Source organism: Sarcophilus harrisii, chromosome 1 (genome assembly GCF_902635505.1).
Source record: "Sarcophilus harrisii chromosome 1, mSarHar1.11, whole genome shotgun sequence".
NCBI classification, from domain to species: Eukaryota; Metazoa; Chordata; class Mammalia; order Dasyuromorphia; family Dasyuridae; genus Sarcophilus; species Sarcophilus harrisii.
Genome location: NC_045426.1, coordinates 220,927,287 through 220,949,379, shown reverse-complemented (window position 1 = coordinate 220,949,379; position 22,093 = coordinate 220,927,287).

Sequence of the window (22,093 nt, the reverse complement as noted above, 5' to 3'; positions counted from 1 at the left end):
GCTTAATAAATGATTATCAATTGATTAGTTGATGAGTTAACAATAGAGACAATGGATATACTTGTTTCATCCCTTATCTTTTTATGCAATGCTAAATCTTGGTTTTTATATAGAAATTTTTTTAAATGAACTTTTCCCATACATTTTCCATATAAATGAATTCCATATTTTTAAATAGCTTTTTATTCACAAGATATATGCATAGGTAATTTTTCAGCATTGACAGTTGCAAAACCTTTTGTTCCAACTTTTCCCCTCCTTTCCCCCACCCCCTCCCCAAGATGGCAGGTTGACCAATACATATTAAATATGTTAAAGTATGTTAAAGTATAAATTAAATACAAAATATGTACACATGTTCATACAGTTATTTTTCTGTACAAAAAAAAAATCAGACTTTGAAATAGTGTACAATTAGCCTGTGAAGGAAATAAAAAATACACGTAGACGAAAATGGAGGGATTGGGAATTCTATGTAATAGTTGATAGTCATCTCCCAGAGTTCTTTCACTGGGTGTAGCTGGTTCAATTCATTACTGTTCTGTTGAAACTGATTTGGTTTATCTCATTGTTGAAGAGGGCCATGTCCATCATAATTGATCATCATATAGTATTGTTGTTGAAGTATATAATGATCTCCGGTGGTCCTGCTCATTTCACTCAGCATCAGTTCATGTCAGTCACTCCAGACTTTTCTGAATTCATCCTGTTGGTCATTTCTTACAGACAATAATATTCCATAACATTCATATACCACAATTTATTCAGCCATTCTCCAATTGATGGGCATCCACTCAGTATGAATTCCATATTTTGTGAAAGGCATTGGAAGACCTTCCACAACATTGGCAACATACTCCTGTTATATTTCTCCCTCACCTTTTCCATGTCTCCAGGACATCCCAGAACTCTTCAGATATCAGAGAGAAGTGAACCAAGAGGTACACCTTCCCCTTCACCCTGGCAGAATAAGTGCCCACAGGTTTTGCATGCAATTAAAATCAATAACTCTATTCCTCCTGATTAGATAGAAAGCTATAAGTCATTCTTTCATCCCTGCAATCCTTATCATATGCCTTGTCCCTACAAATGGAAGTTCTCTGGAACTATTTAATGTGACATACTAATGTGCCCTAAAGATCACTGGGACTTGCCCTCTGTTCCTCTGCTGAAACCTTGGTATTTTTCAGTCTTTTCCTCTGACCTGTGGCTGAAGTATCTCCTATTTATTATTTTTCTCTTTACTGTGAATTTGCTGAGAGTAAAACTGTCTTACTTTTTCTGTCCTTTTTACCCAGAATTTACACAGTAATTGGCACATAGTAAATCCTTTAAAATCCTTGTCCATTCATTAATTCATTCATTCAATTTGTAATCTGCATTATAATTAATTATTCTTATATTCCTGGTAAAAACCCACATGCTTATATAAAATATATGTGTACATATGTAATTATGTATGTGTATATATATATATATATATACACATTACATACATAAAACAATGGAATTGTCTTGCTAATAATTTATTTAATATTTTGTATCAATTTTATTAGTGATATTAACCTATAGTCTCATTTTTCTGCTTTTCAACTTTAAAAATTAAGATCATTTGTTGCTTCAAAGACAGAATTTAATGAGTTACATTTCTTATTCTGGAAGAACCCATTGTATAATAGAAAAAGGACTGCATTTGGAACCTGCACACTGAGGCTGAAATCCATACTCTTTCATTTAAGAGTTGTATAACATTTAGCAACTTATGTGTACTCCCTAGGCCCTAGTTTCTTCATCTGAAAAATGATGAGGTCAGGTTTAGATGAACTTTTAACTTCCCTTCCAGCTCTGAATTTATGATTATATTTTGCAAACAGTTCATGTAGAATAAGAATCATTCTTTAAATGTTTGATAGAATATTCTTGTAAATCAATCTAGACCTATATTTTTCCCCATTTGGGAATTCATTTATGGCCTAGCAAAATAATTTTCTCAATCAGGTTGTTAAAATTTTCTATTTCCTATTCTGAGAATCTGGATCATTCATATCAAAAACATTTTTGCAAATAGGTTATATATTTGCACATACTTTATTTCAGCTCTCAGTTTCATTGGTGTATTGAGGGTAGGATTTAAAAAATTCTATAGAATGTGCATTGGAATGAACCAGCAAGATTCCCCTAGCAACTCCTGGGCATATATATGACTAAAATATAAAGAAGAAAGGAAAAGTGCATTTATTAAGCACTACTATGATGCAAGGTACTGTGCTAAGTAAGCACTTTACATCCAGTATCTCATTAGATCCTTACAATATTGATAGATATTATTATCTTCAATTTACAGTTGAGCAAACTAAGAGGAAAAGGAGTTAAAGTGGCTTCCCAGAGTCACACAGCAAGTAAGGAAATCTGACTGTGTTTAAGCCCAGACTGAATACTCTATACATTGTGTTTCTTAGTTGCTATAGGATTTGATATTTTAGAATAATGTCTCAAATGCTTGACCCCTTGTGGTACCAGCAGGGGAGAAGAGAATTGGCCACTAAATTGAGAAGTATCCATCAGTAGATTATAAACAGCAATGACTGTCTTCTCATTCACTTTCTTTCTTCTCTTCAAATTGTGTGACTTCATGTAACTCTCGACTAAATTGTATGACAAAAGGCACATAATCTCTTAGGCAAGTTGGAGGTTAGGATTTGTGTTGCTGGCTACCTCTTATGTGTTCTGTTGTTTCCTTAAACATCGGTGACTAAAGATCAATCCCCAGATAGATTTTGTGAGGCATAAATGAAGCAGCTTTGTTAAGAGGTAGGGAAATCTCTACAGGTTGGGAGACCATTTTTGGAGATGAAATGCAATTCAACATTGATGCGTTAAGCAACAACTCCTCCAAAAAATATGAGTAATTAAAAGTTAGCTGCCTTTTTGTGATAGATAAGAATTGGAAATAAAGTTGATACATATCAATGGGGGAATAACTAAATGCATTGTGGTACATGATGCACTACTGAAATGCTATATTACTGTGTTATAAGAAATTATATATATATATATATATATATATATATATATATATAATAAGAACAGGAAAAAGAAGGCAAGATCTGTGTGAACTGATACAGAATGAAGTAAACAGAGCCACAGAGACTACAACAACAGAAACAGAAGGGATGTGATGGGTCAGAACTCTGGAGAAATATACTTAGGATTCTTACAACAAGGTGTTAACTCAGTGAAATTGATAATACAGTGGTTATCTAGTTTAGCATGGTGATTAATAGTTATCTAGTTCAGTACATGTACTTAGTACTTAATATAGTTCTACAAGATTGATATCTATTTTACAAGATTCACGCCTACATTGATGTAATTATAATAGAGTATATAAGTTAGGATAAACTCAGCCACATTCATTCTATCTCCCACCTTTGTGGTGGCTGAAGGCTGGAGCACAAGCCCTAGGACTCATACATTCATTCCATTTCTCACCACCGTGGGGGACTGGGACAGACTCAGGGAAGACAGAAGACTGGAGATCGGAGCACAAGCTCCTGGACCCAGGGAGACTTCAAGACAGAGACCATCGTGGTGGTCCTCCTGCCTCCCTCACCAAAACCAAGACACATTCCAGAGGACCTCCAGGAAGCTGGTCTGGGCCCCAGGTGAAGTAAACAGACTGTGAAGAAGATAATAAAGAATTTGGACTTTATCCCTGGCTATTCTCGTGGTGATTACTCAGCTTAAATGAAGACTGGTCCAAAGACCTCCAGAAAACAAATCAGAACATTACTAACAATTATATGCCAAAAAATCAAAAGTAAATGTAAAAAAAGTATAAAGATCAAGCACAACTTAAATGAAGATATAAGAGAAAATGCACCCAACTGTTAAGGGCCACTGTTCTACCCACACTGGTCTATCAGTTTTCCACTGAATAGGAATAGGTGAGAGTGCTGGCAGGCCTTCAACAGCAGCCCTGCCTAAAAAGCCAAAGTACTTAATTGTAATCCTATCTGCTGTAAAATGTCTCTTCCCCACAGATTGATGGGGATTTTTTCAACCACAAAAGGAGTAAAAACTCCTGTTTCATTTTCAAATGTCCATCTCACAGGGGCAGCACTAACTTCTGCTGCTATTGATCCTCCTACACTAGACATGTAGGGGTCTGCCTTAATCTTTGGCCAGTGACTGGGCCAGCTGGCACCTCTAATGACAGTACAATCTACACCCGTGTCTACTAATCCTTTTAATAGTATTCCATTCACATAAATAGTGAGCATAGGTCAGTCATCTGTCATAGCTGCAATCCAAAATATTCCTGGACTCTGCTGCTTGAAGTCAGAATCTGGACAACTATTATCAGATTGTCTATTAGGGGTATGTAACACCCAATCTTCCCTGTTTGGGAGGTTCACAGATGTTACACATTACAAATATTTTTGAACTTGTTCAAATTATCAGTTTTGCCTATTTAAATGGCATTTAATCCTAATAACAATACTTAAATAATAAAAATATTAATAATAATCACATAAAATAATATTTTAAAATACTATTTGTTGCAAATTAAGACAACTTTGAGATAACACTATACACCTGTCTGATTGGCTAAGACAGAAGGAAAAAATAATGACTAATGTTGAAGGGGATATGGGAAAACTGGGACAATGATACATTGTTAGTGGAATGGAACATGGATTCAACCATTCTGGAGAGTAATTTGGAACTATGCTCAAAAAGTTATCAAACTGTGCAAACCCTTTGATCCAGCAGTGTTTCTACTGGGATTATATCCCAAAGAGATCTTAAAGGAGGGAAAGGAACAGGTATGTGTTAGAATGTTTGTGGCAGCCCTCTTTGTAGTGGCAAGAAACTGGAAACTGAGTGGATGCCCATCAGTTAAAGAATGGCTGAATAAATTATGGTATATGAGTGCTATGGAATACTATTGTTCTGTAAGAAATGACCAGCAAGATGATTTCAGAGAGTCTTGGAGAGACCTACATGAACTGATGCTAAGTGAAATTGAGCAGAACCAGGAGATTATTATACACGACAAGAAGATTATATGATGATCAATTCTGATGGACTTGGCTCTCTTCAACAGTGAGAAGATTCAAACCAGTCTCACTTGTTCACTGATGAAGAGAGCCATCTACACTCAGAGAGAGAACCATGGAAACAGAATGTGCAACACAACATAGCATTCTCACTCTCTCTATTGTTATTTGCTTGTATTTTGTTTTCTTTCTCAGTTCTCCTTTTTCTTCCTTCTTGATCTCATTTTTCTTATGCAGAAAGATAACTGTATAAATATGTATACATATGTTGGATTTAACATGTATTTCAATATATTAAACATGTATTGAACTACCTGCCAGCTAGGGGAGGGGATGGGGGGAAGGAAGGGAAAATTTGGAACAAAAGGTTTTGCAAGGGTCAATGTTGGAAAAATTACCCATGCATATGCTTTGTAAATAAAAAACCTTAATAAAAAAATAAAAATACTATTTATAATATAGAAAAGAATCATAATTGTAGTTTGGAGAAGAATGAAGATATGGGTGGCCTGAATGATCTTAAAAGGAAGGAAGGACCAGCTAATGAGAGGAAAGAACCATAACAGGTGATTTCTGTGTGAAGTTCTGGTTGGGGAAAGAGCTTCCATGTTGGAAAGCTTTCTGACGTATTAAGGAAAAAGTCTGATGGGGTATTAAGAGCACAGAGTAGAGAGTAATTTTGTCTATAGACAAACAGAAGGGAAGCATGGAAGGGAAGGAGAAAAGTGAACACAAGATTTTATACTCCTCACTTCTCACCTTCATTGTCCATTCATCAGAGACTGATATATCCAATAATGCATCTAATACTAGAGAAAAGTTCCCAGTTCCTCCGGGTTAGCTATAGAACACCAAGAGAAGTAAACTAATTTCTGGAAGTCTAGCTGTGGATATAAGAATTGGGACACTGAGCCCAGAATGGGACTCTACATATATATTTTCAATGAAATGCTGGTAATAGTCATTGCAATTGATAGAATTAATGATTATTCTGCCAATTTTACTCACCTTTTTAAAAAACCTGATGAGGAATGTAAGGCAAAAAGATAAAGTAATACTTGTACTTGTCCTCCATTAGGTAAAATGTTTAACAAATGTTTATTGGATTATTCATCAAATGAAGTCTAACAAATCATCATTACTTTTGATTTTAATTGCAAAATCATATTTTATGTGATAGCATTCACTTTTAACATTTCTTATGGATGTATACCTAAATGGTTATTGAAATCAAAGTTCCAACTGAGTCAAGCTTTTTTTTTTTAATTTCCATCAATTATTTGATAAGGAACATTTAAAGTGTTTTGGACTTTTATTCCTACCTTTCAGTTTTTCTATGTATCTCTAGTCTTTTTTTTTTTATTCCCTGTCTCTCATTCTGCTTTCCTCTTCTTTCATCTTTTCTTTTCCTCTCTCCATTTCTCCTTCCTTCCATCGTTCTCTATTCACATTATATTTAAAATGTATACCAAAAACATTTTTAAGAGACTAAGATACTTTGCTTTGATTGGTGCATATTTTCTCTATTATTTACCCATGATATATTTTTGCAATGTGTGCACATCACTCCTTAGGATTCTGCCTATCAGTTTTTGATGAGCTCCTTTTTATCTCGCCTTCTTTTCTGAAATGAATGCCTGAGTATTACCCATAGAAACTGACTAAAATATTATGTCCAATGAAAGAAGCCCAATAGAGAATAGATTTTTAACCAACCTGCCTGTTAATATATTAAAGGATTTCTTTTGTTGTTCCTGGCTGCAGGTTTTGATTCATAAAAGAAGAAACCTTCTGAAAAGTCACTGGAGGTTCAATGTAAACACATGAATATATTTATGTATTTGTCAGAATTCAGAACAATGTGTTACTTTTTTCAGAAAAGACTGATTTGAAAGAATAAGATAAAATCCCCCATCTTTTTTCCTGTGAGCTCTGAGAAGCCAGCTTTTGTGGCTTTGCCTCAAGGCAGCTTATCATAAATAAAAATTTGCAGAGGAAATACTGATCTCTTTTTCAGGGGATGACTAGTGTGCTGCCTTCAAGGACATCAAATGCAGGAAAGAGATTAGTATACATTCAAAGATACCTCATATGCCAACTTCTCCACCCTCCCCAATTTGCCAAGTAGAATAAATTCTCTCCATCAAACAATTTCATGTCTATCCTATTATAGACCTATGATATATGAATACGTTACATGTTTATTTGTGTAGAACTCCATCCATGGCTATGTCCATCAATTTGCCCTCAAACTTATTGAAATGTCAGAAGCTTGGTTACTATGTCTTCCCTAATGGCAGTAGGAGTAACACTCAAAGGGCTCTGTTCTCCATTACTCTAACTTTAAGCCCCAACTAGTGTTTGCCATTATGATTTAGTCAGCTGGATTTCTTCAGCTTTCAAAAAAGTGATCTAATTATTTAGTTTCAACAACAGAGCTCAATACAAAACCAGTAATTTTGGGGGAGTCTATTGAACACAGAGTACTTTGCTAATTTCAGAGCATGATATAAAAATTGAGTTAATGCACAACTGATGTTTTGATAGAGTTTAGAATACACTATAGTTAAAAAGTTACTAAATGGCAGGGCTGGGACTGAAATTAAAGCCATCTCACTCCAAATCCAGTGTATTTACATTAAATCAAATCTTGAAAACAAATACTATGTTTTATTCAATTTTTCTATCAATCTTTGCATCTATTATTGGATACTACGAAGAACAAGTCCTTTAAAACTTTTCTAAATTAATTAAGAAAGACAGCTACTATGGTTCTCTATGTATAACAATTATGCCAATCTTTTCTTACTAGCTCCATGGAACTTGGAAAATGTTAGTTTTTGTCAATTACATGTTTATATATTCACTGGAAATAGAACTGGATCCAGTAAGTGAGGAAAAGATCCTTTTTATTATCTTCTGTTAGATAAACCTGATACCTAAAAAAGAAAGTGACAAAGCAGAAAAAACAAAAGCCACCATTTTACTCTTTCTTTTTTTAAAATAAGTTTTAATGATATAATTTATTTTTTGATCACCTAAAATTTCTTGCAGTACTTCTCTGCTTCCCTGTACCAGAATCATCCCAAATAACAAACATTATTTTTAAAAAAAGGAAAAAGAGAGACTTTAAACGGTACATGAAAAAAATCTTAAAATATACACAATTTTCCACACTTATGGACTTGCTAGGAGCAGGCTTCTCATATTTCTTCTTTGGGGATATATGTATTCTTTTACAACATTCAGTTTTGCTTGTTTTGTGGTACTTGTTCTTTCCATATACAATGTTACAGTCATTGTGTACATTGTTTTCTTAGCTCTGCTAACTTCACATCTGTATAAGACCTGTTAAATTTTTTCATGCATCTTAGTATTCAATCAAATTCATTATTTCCTAGTGTACATTCATATCCCCTTATATTCATTTGACACAATTGCTTACCCATTGCCCAATAAATAAAGACCATTTTTCCAATGAATAAAGATAAATTTGAATAAAATGTTAGCAAAAAAGATAAAACAGCTTTTAAAAATTATAAGCTATAACTAGGTTGTACAAGGAATAAAAATTCTTTTTCAATATCAGAAAAATCACAACATAATAATCTATATTTGAAAATTATATATTTGTACTAAAATATTTTTTAAACTCCTGACAATTTATGACACCATTTATGTTTTTAAAAATTAAAATCATAGGAATAAATGAACCTTTTCTTAAATATGGGAAATAATATCTTAAAATATGATTATTTGTTATTATGGAAGGTTTTCATTTTGGAGGAGGAAGGGAAGAGAGGTAAGGAGTAGAATTAGTAATGACCAAAAGAATTAATAAAAGAGTGTCAATCAAACAAATATAGATATTTAAATATCTATATCTATCTATATATACATACACACAAACACATACACAGAGCAAGAGGAACTTGAGAGGGAGAAACAGATAAAAATAGTCTGGGTAATACCATGTTAAATGAAATCTATACTTTTAAAAAGTTGCATGTAATATTCAAAAATCCATATACAACCTTATTTTTCTGTACATACACCCTTATTTTTCTGCATATACACATACACATATATGTGTGTATGTGTGTGGAGAGAAAAAGAGAGACAGAGGGAGACAGAGATAATCATCTAGATGGCAGTTGTTAGAGTACCAGGTCTAGAGTTAGAAAGATGAATCTTTCTGAGTATAAATCCACCTTCAGATACTTCCTAGCTGTGTGACCCTGACAGATCATTTTATCTTACTTGCATCAGTTTCTTCAGCCATAAAAAAGAGCTTGAGAAGGAACTAGCAAACCACTCCAAAAGGGAAAAATCACAAGAAAGAAAAAAAAAAAAAAAAAAAAGGAAAATTGTATGCTTTGATCTGTATTCAGACTCCATAGTTCTTCCTCTATAGCTGGCCAATATTTTGAATTAAAAATGCCTTGGAATTATTTTGAAACATTTCATTGCTGAGAAAAGCTAAGTATCAAAGTTGATCACCCCAAAATGTTGCTGTCACTGTGTATAAAGATCTCCTAATTCTGATCACTTTGCTCAGCATCAGGTCATGTAAGTCTTTTCAGGTTTTTCTGAAATTCATCTGCTCATCATTTCACACAGCACAATAGTATTCTATTGTATTTATATACCACAACTTGGTCAGCCATTCCTCAATTGATGGGTATCCCCTCAATTTCCAATTCTTTGCTGCCATAAAAAGAGCTGCTATAAATATTTTTGTACATATGGGTCCTTTTCCTTTTACAAACCAGTAATTTTTTATTATAGAGAAATTGTATGATCTCTTTGGGATACAGATCTGGTAGAAGTGTTTCTAAAGAAAGGGTATGAACAGTTTTATAGCCCTTTGGGAATAATTCTAAGTTGTTCCAGAACAGTTCAATCAATTCACCATCTGTATGCTATACACATCATATCTGAATAGTATTGATATGCATTTTCCTTCCTTGTCTCTTTTAATTAGATCTATTTTTGCTTATGCTTTGTCTGAGATTAGGATTGCTCACCTTGTTGTATTTTTCTTTCAACTGAAACAATATATTCTTCTCCCTCTTATATTTACCTTGTGTATCTCTTTCTGCTTTAAATTTGTTTCTTGTAAACAGTATATTGTAGGATTATGGTTTTTAATCCACCTCTGCTATCTGCTTCATTTTATGGGAAAGTACATCCCATTCACATTCACAATGATGATTACTAACTATACATTTCTCTCCATCCTCTTTCCCCCATTTGTACTTTTCTTTCTCCTTTTACCCTATCTTTCCTCACCAATGTTTTATTTTTAACTAGCATCTCCCTTAATCTGTCCTTCCTTCTGTCAGTTCATCTTTCTCTTTTTCCCTCCTACTTCCCTATAGATTAAGACAAATTTGTATCTAAATCTAAAGAAGAAAGGGTCAAATATAAAGAAAATAAGATTCAAACAATGTTCACTTCTTCCTTCCTTTCCTCTATTGTAATAGGTGTTTTGAATCTTTTCATATGATATAATTTATCCTATTGTGCCTCTCCTTTCCTCTTCTTTTAGTACAATCTTTTTTCTTTCACCATTTAATTTTTTACATATCATAACCTCAAAGTAATTTGATACCCATATACTCCTTTTGACTGTCCTAACAGAAATATAATTATCATGTTACCGGTATCTTCCCTTATAGAAATGTTAACAGTTTAATCTTAATGAATGATATAAGGCTTCTTTATTTCCTATTTACCTTTTTATGCTTCTCTTGAGTCTTATATTTGGATATCTACTTTTTGTTCAATATTGGTCTTTTCTTCAGGAAAGTTTGAAAATCCCTTATCTCATTGAACATCTATTTTTTTCCTGAAAGATTAAGATCAATGCTGGGGAGCTTATTCTTGGTTGTAATCCAAGTTCCTTTGTTTTCCAGAATATTGTGGTCCAAGCTCTCCAGTCTTCAAAGATAGAAGAAGCTCCTAAATGTTGTATAATCCTGACTGTGACTCTTTGATACTTAAATTGTTTCTTTAGGCTGCTTGCAATATGTTGTCCTTTACCTGCTAATTTTGGAATTTAGCAACAGTATTCCTTGGAGTTCTCATGTTAGGATATCTTTCAGATAGTACTTGGTAGATTCCTTCAATGACTATTTTCCCTTTTGGTGCTAGGATAACAAGTCAGTTTTTCTTATTATTCCTTGCCTAGGAACTTTTTTTTTTAATCACGGTTTTCAGTAGCCCCCAAATTCTTAAATTCTTTCCTCCAGATCTATTTTCCAAATCAATTTCTTTCCCAGTGAGATATTTTATGTTTTCTTCTTTTTTTCAGTCTTTAAATTTTGTTTGACTGATTCTTGATGACTAATGGACTCATAAGCTTCCACTTGCCCAATCCTAATTTTTAAGGAATTATTTTCTTTAGTTAGCTTTTGTGCCTCTTTTTCCCTTTGGTCAATTTTATCTTTAAAAGAATGTTCTTTAGTGGATTATTTTTTTTCATTTGACAAATTCTATTTTTTTAGGATTTATTTTCTCTTGTTAATTTTTGTGCTTCCTTTTCAAAATTGTTGACTCTTTTGTCATGATTCTTCTGTATAACTATCATTTCTTTTCCCAATTTTTCTTTTACTAAATCTTTCTTTTACTAAAATTTTTAAATCCTTTTTTAGCTCTTCCAGGAGGACTTTTTGGGTTTGAGATCAATTCATTTTCTCTTCTGTGGTGTCACATAAACAGATTTTGACAGTGTTGTCCTCTTCCAAGTTTGTATTTTAATCTTCCATAACACCATAGTAGCTTCATATGGATAGGGCTCATTTCTGTTTCTTATTCATTTTTAGTCCATTTCATTACTTTTAAAGTTGAGCTCTGTTCCTAAATTGCAGGAGGTACTGTCCCAAGCTTCTTATGCTGGGGGCAAGAGCCTAATTGCTGGTTTTCCATGCTGAGGATTCAGGTTCTTATGACTTACCTACTGCACTAAGATGCCCTGGCCTAGATGGACCTGTTGTGGCAGGATTCTAGGGCTTACAATTTACCTTCTGCACTAGGTTTTGAGGCCTCACAGCTGGCCTGCTAGAGTAAGAATTGAGGCACCTCAGTTGCTAATCCGTCCTGTGATTAATAGTCTCCTGCTGGCTTGTCCAGAACCCTCTACACTGGGCTTCACTCCCCTGTTATCCAAGTAAGACAGGCTTTTCCTAAAACCCTTCTACGTTATCTTAAGCTTAAAACTACTTCACTCCATTTATTATGAGTTCTGTAGCTCTAGAATCTGTTTAGAGGCTTGATTTAATGTTGTTTCCAAGGGAAACTGGGAAGAGCTCATATAATTTCTTCCACCATCTTGACTCTGCACATCCTCAATTTTTATACAAGGAAAATAAAGCCCAGAAAATTTAAGTGCTTCATCCAGGGTCATGCAGTTAAAAATGGCAAAACTGACATTTGGCCTCAGGCCTTCTTATTAAATATCTAACACACTTTCCTTAGAACCTTCTTTCTTGTCAGTTTCCATTTCACAACTTTGTTAAAGATTATTTCACATATGTGTAAGTTATTTTCATAAAGATTTTGTTTAAAAATTGGAAAATTGATACATGGTTTGGTCTTTGCTGACATCTTAGCTCCCTATTTTGGATGATAATATCTGGGATTTTTTTCTAATGATATTTCCTTTTTCTCGAGAGTAAATATTTTGATAATAGATCCCCCAATACCTCTGAAAGTGTATTATCTCTAGCACACAGACCTTTTTGGACTATACTTGATCTTACCTACTTGTCTTTCCATATTTTGTGCCATTTCTACTTCCTTGTGAAGCACATTGGAAATATGTGGTTTAAGAGTCTAATTTTGGTGGATCCATACATCTATTTCTTTACCTTTATCTAATTACATTGAGTTGGCTTATTAAATACTCAAGATATTATTGTGAAGTATGGGGCAGAATGGAAAAAAACACTATCACTACTATTTGCAATATTATTGCATTAAGGGCAGGGTAGCCTGGAGAGTAAACATTCCAAAGAAACTGCTATGCTTTAAATTTTCCACCATGGGACAAAATTCTGCTGGTTGTACCCTAGTTAAAATTATTTTGGTGTGATTTAGAAATAAGTTTTTATTATAAACAATGTTTCCCTGAGCCTCCTTATCTCTCCACTTGACACAGCTAACATGTATTTGCTGATTAAGTTGTTTTCTCGGCTCCAAAATAAGTTAGAAAAATGAAAAGTGAAGTATGTTGCTTAAAAAGATAATAGGTTTTCTCTCATTAGAGGTTCTCAGACTGAAGCTGTATCATATTTCAAAGGCACATAAAATCTTTTTTCAAATATAATATAAACACGAGTTCTTAGGTCCTTTAACACTCTAAAATTCCATGCTTCTTTGATTCTGGATTATATCATGAAGGAAGACAATACAGAGACAAAAGAAAAGAGGGTCACAAGCAGATCTTTTAAAAGGAATGGAAGAAGGAAGAAAAACCAGCAAAAGAAAGCAAAAGATCCAAAAGCATCAAGACAGATTGGTTTTTCCTGGTTTTTCCACATCGTTACATGCCACAGAGCATCTGAAGAACAGGGAAAGGAAAGCCCATTGGAACTGTGAGTTTTTAAAGGAGATGTTTCCATTGAATGTCAAGGACAATCAGATTTCAAACATGTTAGAAGCCAGTAAGTGATGAAGGTGAGTTAATAAGCACAAGCTACTCTTTATAGAAGATGAGCAACCAAGGGATGGGAAGTTATAGTGTTAAGAATTGACTGGGGTCAATGGAAAGATATGGAGGGGGGTAAATTTTGTTGTTTTTTGGTATGTTTATTTTATTAAAAGATTTCCTTTCCTAAAGTCAGGGATATTTTAGGCTAAGAAATGGGATCCTGCAAATTTTTAGGAATAAGTACAATTCACTTTTATGCATTAAAGAGATTAGGTATAGGACTGACCAAGGTTATAGAGGAGATACAAGGGTGTAGAATGTAGATGACAGGTGCAGAGTTTAGTTTTGGCAAGTAAATAGGGCCATCTTATTCTTCCCCTCTTCCCTAATGTGGGGGATATAAAAACATATGGAATGACATCTGTGCTCAAGATGATTATAACCCTGACACCTGGAAAAAATCCATTTTCTACTCTATATTAATATTATCACCTTCAAAATGAAAACTAATATTTATAAGATAAATATATGGACAGATGAAAAAAAATTTAAAACAAAAACAACTGGCATTTCAGGACACTAGTTAAAAATAAAACACTAACTAGATTTGTCCCTGTAGGGGTATTTTATTTTTTATAACACACAGCTTGATATTTGTGGTGTTATTAATATTATTATATTAATAAACATTCTGGGATGATTAAGTCACAAAGAATACATTAATTTAAAATTAAACTTTAACTAAACCATTCAGTCTGAATTATGTTAGAGAAGAGTAAAATGTCAAAGTAGGATTGGCAATAAAGTAAAATAAGAATCATTTTTAATTTTCTGCTTGCCAAAGACAATAGACCGAGGAAAGAAGGTGCTCAATGTGGTGAGGGGGGTGGAAAGAAGGGAATGTTGCTAACATTTCCAAATAGCTCTTATTTGAATACTGAAATGATGTTACAGACTGAAAGAAGAAAATAGAAAATGAAGAGAAGTATAATTTGAAGGCAAGACAAAGAAGATTTAAAGAGAATAGTTTCTTAAGCAGTCTGTGCAGCTGCAGTCTGGAAAATAGCCACTCATGCTGATTTCCCTTGTTATGCCATTTATGCTCTTCCTATACCCCCTTGGGGATGGCAGACTGGTAAAGAAAATTTCTTGGCATTGGATAAATAATTATATTTCTTTTCAAGGTTGGTTTATTCTGGTAATTTACCAGTACCATCCAACATCTCTGCTATATTCTCCAACTCAAATATATTTAGGATGGTCTCTTTTATACTTTAAACAATAGCTCTCAAAGAAGAGTTATAGTGTTCAAAATATCAAAGAATATTTAATCAGTGAAATTTGAAGCACCCTTCAAATATGCATTAATTAACTCCCTAGTGACCATCATTGGAAAGACACTTGAACAAAAAATATAATCATTATAGAATTGTTGCCTGTGTCTAAATAGATAAAACAAAAAAAACAAAAAACCAGATCTGATGTTTCTATCAACAAATTTAAATAAAACCACTACCCATATATAGTGTACTATTCAAAAATAAAGTAAAAATACTCCTCTTTACTTTTCAATATTAAGGGTAATTTTTGTTTTGATTTTTAAATTCATAATAATTTCCTCAATTGTCCACTCTTCTAGCTTAAATAAAACTCTAGATTATCAGGGAAGATTTGTAGTGGCATATCAACAAAATGATTTCCAAAGTGTCCTTGGACTTCTAACCACTTTTGTATAATGTCATATAAAAGTACCCTTTGTGGCACAGCACATAGCACAACTGACTTCCCTCTCAGAAATGTATTATAAAGACTCTTCAGAAAATTCTAGCACAAAGAACCCAGAGTTAGTTGGTGGTATAATATATAATATCAGAAAGACTCGGGAACATACTAGCTTCCTTTGTTTCCTAAAATAAAAAATTGGAAAAATAATAGAAAAATAATACTTTCTACAGTTGTGCAGATAAAATGTGACAATATTTCTTTTTGGTTTTTTTGTATTTGTTTTTGTCGAGGCAATTGCGGTTAAGTGACTGGTCTAGGGTCACACAGTCAGGACATGTTAAGTGTTTAAGGCCAGATTTGAACTCAGATTCTCCTGACTTCAGGGCTGTTGCTCTATCCACTGCACCAACTAGTTGCCCCAAGATACGTAGTAGTATGATAATTAGGGTATTATAATACATAAGATAATTAGGGGAAACAATGAGATCTTCTAGGAAAAATTATGCTTTCCTTGTCCTTCATGGGACAACTTCTCCCATTCTTTTTCTTGTTTCTAACATAAAAATACACCTGAGATAATATAAAATTAATAAACATTCATTTACTGTCTACCAAGTGTCTGGCAATATGCTAAAACCAGAGATACAAAGAAAAGTAAAAGATAGGCCCTTTCTTTAGGGAACTCACAATCCACTGTAGAGACAACATGCAAGTAATTATGCATTAAAAAATCCTGTATGTAGGTTAAATTAAAAGATATTAGTAATGACTGAGGTGAATTCATTATTCAGAAAAGACATGAAACCATTATTATGACTTCAGTATGTATTTCATAAGCACTATAGAAAGCATGAATCCAAATACATATATGAATCTGTGAATGATCTTCCAGGTGAATTTGATAGATCAAGAATTGACCATAGGGTCAACCTAAGCCAATACCCAGTAAGGAAAATTGGATTGAGGCCCCACTATATCTTCTGCTTTAAAGAATCAATGAACCACAAATTTTCAGTGTTGAAAACTACCTCATTCTAGACTAATCCATGAATGCATTGAAGAAACATTCTTTATTATTTCTAGTAAGTGGTTATCTATTATCTATTTGAAGTATTTCAGTAATTAGAACTTAACTGCTTTCCATTACACATTTGTACAGCTCTATTGTAAAGTTCTTTATGTTGAGTTGAAATTTTCATTTCTTCAACTTATACCCATTTTTCTACTTTTGTCTTATAGACAGAGACAGTCTGTGCTGGAACTCACTTAAACTGGCTAACAACATCTGATTATTAAATTTTCAGTAGGAGCAATCACTCTTAGTAATTATCAAATAGTACAAGTCAAGGCTTGGTTTATTATTTTGTTGATTGTCTAGATTTAACAAAGTGACAGACAAAAGAAATTAAACTTAAAAGTATATCACATATGCATTTTTGAGAGCTGCTTAATCAACATTTAGCATTCAGGTATAAGTAGAACATATCTTATATATTGTAGCCTTAAACATACTTGAAAATAGCTATTAGGAATACTCAGCCCCCACCAAGTATTTTCTCCAATTTAAGCTATTCTAGTCACCATTTTCTGGGCATATTCCAATTTGTAAATGTTATTCTTAAAATATGGTACTGAGAACTAAGAACAGTATTTCATATATGGTCTGACTAGGATCCTTTGTACAATAAAAATTCCTTGAGGGCAAGAATGGCTTAATTATTTGTTTATTTGGGTTTTTTTTTTTCCATTCCCCAAGGATTAGAAAATAACTATCATATGGAGGCATTTAATAAATGTTCAGTGAATTAGACTAAATTGAATAAAGAATACAGTTAGATTGTCATATTCCTCATTCTATATACCCTATTTCTATATATGGAGATTCACTAATATATGTATTCTTGAAGAATTGTGGGTCCACAAATGTGGGCTCAGCATCTCTCTTCCCCTTCAGTAAGAATGGGAATCTTACAGATGTCTTCAAAGAAAGAATGGCATATGAGGGGTAATAAGTATTGGAAGTACAAGACCAATGGACAGAGAAAAAGATTTGGAGCCCTATGATGGGTGAAAGCAAGAGCCCATGGTCAGCTTTGCCACAACTTCCCCTTTCTGTTATTTTTCCATGACATCATTTCCTTCCAACCTCAATCAAATATGGGCTGCTATGTACTTATTGGCCAAAATTCAAATTCATGTTTAGAATGTAAGACCCTCAGCCAATGAGGATGAGAGACAGTAAATAAACCTTCATTTTGCTCCTAAAGAGATCTCCAGCTTTTTTTTTTATTATATGGTGGTCACTCACCTCTCTGAGCCACACACAAGTGATAGTCTGTCTTCTTTTTTCTTGCCAGACAGGACTTGAATTCCCCCAAATGGATAATTAGTTCTAAGACAAAAAAAATCCAACTGTAGACAACATAAAGGAAAATTGGATCTGCTTAATAAACAGTATTATGAAGCTGTGTCTATTCAATTTCAGTTGGTTTTTGTTTGTTTGTTTTGCTTTGTTCAATCATAACAGGAATCTGTCTTCATGTAGAAACACAAGGATAGTTCTGTGACTGAGTCTGTCTATTCCTAAATTTAAATACTTTCTCTAAATAGGTGATTTGACTCTCAGAAAGTTGTAAGAGAATCAAACAATCAGTAAATCAATATGCATTTGTAACTCTTGCAAACTCTGAGAATCCTTATGTGACTCCTACTGTCACTGATATGTTAGGTTCCTAAACAGGTTTCCAAACCTAGACAGGCTACATCTCACCTTCAGGATTCTCCCCTGCTATGTTAATTCTATGATGCCTACGGCTCATTTCCCAATTGGTGTGCTTCCCCCAACTTTAAATGTTTGTGTATGAGTATTTTAGAAAGAAGTATTTAATAAGATAACTCAGTAAATACAATTGGTATAATATAATATAATATAATATAATATCCCAAAACATCTATTAAACATTTTTCAATTATATTTTAATCTTATTTTGCCTAGCTGGCCTTGAAAATGATATTTTTGACGAGTGCACAAATAAATCTACTCTGTAACATTCTAAGAGCCAATATGATACAATGAATTATTGATTTAGTATCAAGTATCTACAATGTCTCTACCCTATTTTTTCAATTTTATGTTATACTATTCTTCATATGCCTTATGTCTTTAAATGGACTACTGTGTTCTCATTTCACTCCATTTCTTTGTTCTTATTGCTCTGCCCTCGTGCATGCCTAGAATGTACTTTACTAATCCCTATGTCTGTTTGTCTGTTGAAATTTTTAATTTCTTTCAAGATGTAACTCAGGATCTATCTTCTCTATAATTTTGTTTCATACTCATTTAAGTTCATCTTTTTGCCATTCTAGCTCTACTTATAATCGCTTTTCCCCAATTCAGATGCTAACATTTCCTCTGTGGAAATTTCAATAACATCTCGCTCTTTTATCATTGTCCCTAAATCCTGTAGTCACTCCATGAAAATGGCATCAAGATCAGTACATTCTCAAATCTCATTGGTTGGATGTTGAAGCTATGAACATCTGCCTTTATGTTCCCCCACCCTAATTCTCAACAAAGTTCTCCCTAAGGATAACCCCAGCCTTCCAATAATCAAAATCTACAAATACCCACAAAATATCCTTTAAATTGTCCCTTTTCAAGAAAGGGACTCTTTTCTGATTAGCAACTGTACTCACTAATACATGATACATTCTCTCTTAACCATCTGATTCAAACTTCCTTCTGGAATTATCCCAAAGATCGACACACTCTCCATCCACATTCTATTATATGCACCCTCATATTCTATTCTCAACATCCTCTGTTCAGACATTCCAGTGTGACTTCCTAACCACACCTACTCTACTCATATCTTGAGAATGTTCCTGTCTTCGGAGATAAAGAACAGAGACAATTGGAAGACTTCTTCACCTTGAGAGGATAGCCATTACTCCTTCAAGATCTATCAAAGCCTATATGACACTTGTTATCCACAGATGAAAATGAGCTCTCCCCAAATTTCTCACAACTCAATTCAAAGTTTTTTTTTAAATTAAATTCCTACTAAGTGCAATGCTAGTTAGTTCTCCTTTGTACTAGTATCATAATGATTTGCATCCAAGTGAACTGAAATCTGTAACTAATACCACCAAAACCCCAAATCTGCTCTTACATAGAAGATTTCAGCCCTTTACAAAAAAACTCTCATGACACCACCAACTATTTCCCCTGGGAAGCTTAGAATCAGCCTGATTTGTGTTCACTCACGTTCCTCCTGGAAATATCAACCAGAGATTTTATCTAAGCCTGTACAGATGTAAGGAAACTGCAAAATTTCCATAGAAACTAACAAATACAGTGATAGCAGGTAACAAGGATTTATTAAGTTCTTATGTTCCAGAAACTGTGCTAAACATCGGGAATACATATATAAGTAAAAAAAAAAAAAAAAAAAAAAAGACAATCCCTGCCCCAAAGTAATGTATATTCTAATGAGGGAAAATAACATATAAGAAGGGGTTGGGGGAGGAAAAGAAAAATAAGTACTGGAAGTGGGAAGAAGGGGTGGAATGGTGGTGAAGTATGGAAAGTCAAAAGAATAGCTTGGAGAGAAATGAAGAAGCATGCTTAGCCTTAGTCTGTCCCCAAAGTAGAGATCTGGGAGGAAACAGGACATTGAGAGAAGAGTATTTACATGATGGAGAGATGTTCTAGGGTGGGTGAGAATTTCCCAGTTACCGAGGAAAGGTAAAAAGGCTGATGAGTCATGATGAGAAAGTTCAGAAAGGGTAAGGTGAAAATGAGCTATGATAGATAAGAAAGTTCAGAGTCAAAAAAGCACAGTCAGAAGAGGAATAGATGAAGGCTGAAGGGAACACAGCTTTTATTTCACCCTGGGGTCGGCTAGGTGGAGTCAGAAAAGGCTTGAATTTACATTCAATTTCAGACATTTAGTAGCTGTGTGACCCTGGACAAGTCATTTACTGTGCTCAGTTTCCTCATTTGTAAAATGAGCTGGAGAAAGAAATGGCAAACCACTCTAATACCTTTGCCAAGAAAAGCTCAAACAGGGCTACAAAGTGTTGGACTTAACTGAAATGACTCAACAACAATAACAAAAATAGAAATAATGTTTTAAAAAAAATAAAAGATTCACAGGCATGCACAATTTTTTTTTTTCAAAAATCTTTCTTTCCTTCAGTAACTTTTACTTCCCCTTCATCGCTGAGCCATAGTTCTTCCATGCATTTGAGACAGTCTTTGAATACACATAACACACTATGGCAATTGCCAAGAGATAATCTCTTTCCCATCATACCATTTTTATTCTGTTGTTTGAAGACAATGTTCAATTTTCCTTCTCTATGCTGTGGCTCAGTCTACTTCCACTCTTTCAGTTCAATGAATATGTAATTGTTTTTCTTCTTTCCTAAGATCCTACATCCAAGAGCTCTCACAATTCTAGAATATTTAGGAATATTCACCACTATACTGATACCTCCTCTGCCACCATGTAGTGCTCCCCTCTTCTGAGGTCATAAGTTTTCTTCTATGGAAACTTCTGAAAGATTCTACTGAGACCTTATCCTAGCTGCCACCTTTCTCTAGCTGCCATCTCTGTAGCAGAAGAGTTTCCCTGGGGAAGACTAAGGGGATAAATAAGTCATAAATAAGTTATAGAATGTGTGAAACAATGAAAATAGAATTCTATAGTAATGACAAAAAAACATATAATTTTATTGAGTTTTTAAAAATCAATAAATTAGATCAATATTAATACATACAGAGAAAAGACATCAACCTTAAATTGATTAATCTCTCTACTAATTCTCCCTTTTAAATCTAGTTTATGGTAAACAAAAAGGATATCTCTCTTGGCTTGCAAAAAAAAAATTATTCCCATTCTGAAATAGGTTAACAAGCAAAAAAGCACAGTCACTTTTAGTTTGATCACTATAAATCCTCTTTTAAAATCTAACTTTAGATTCTGCTTCCTTTAGAGAATTCAGTTCACTCTTTATTTTATTTAAGGGAGGTTAATTAGGTCTTTATTCCAGGGAGATGAAGGACTTTCAGACAAGGGCACTGTTATAATATTCTTAATTTTTATAACACAGCTGAGATCCCACAGCTTTATGCTTCTACCACAATAAGCCTGACACAAATGAATCATACTTATCCCAGATTGCCATGACTCAATACATCATCCTCAATGAGCTGTGAATAGTCCAACAAGTATCTAGTCAAAAAGTACTCCTTACTCCCATCAAAGCAATGTGATCAACATCCCCAAATATATGTCAGCAGTAATATTCATATCTATCAGACCCTTGCCACAAAAATCTCATCCATTAATCTTGTTAAGTTTTCTAGGCAGCTTATTTCTGGTCACAGCTTCTATATTCCCTATCGCACCTCCAGTTTTGAAGTACCTACAAGTCATATCACAGTGCTTCTAGATGCATTGGTCTACAACTTCAATACTGAGTTTCATTCTTTTGATGTAAGGAATTTCCACAATATCTCAGTAGTAAACATAACGCAGCAATTGCTTTATTTCCTAAATATTTTCAAAGTCTCTTACATTCTCTCAATATCCATAACATTAATGTAAAGTCATCCCCATGGTGTCATTATTCTTACACGATCCAA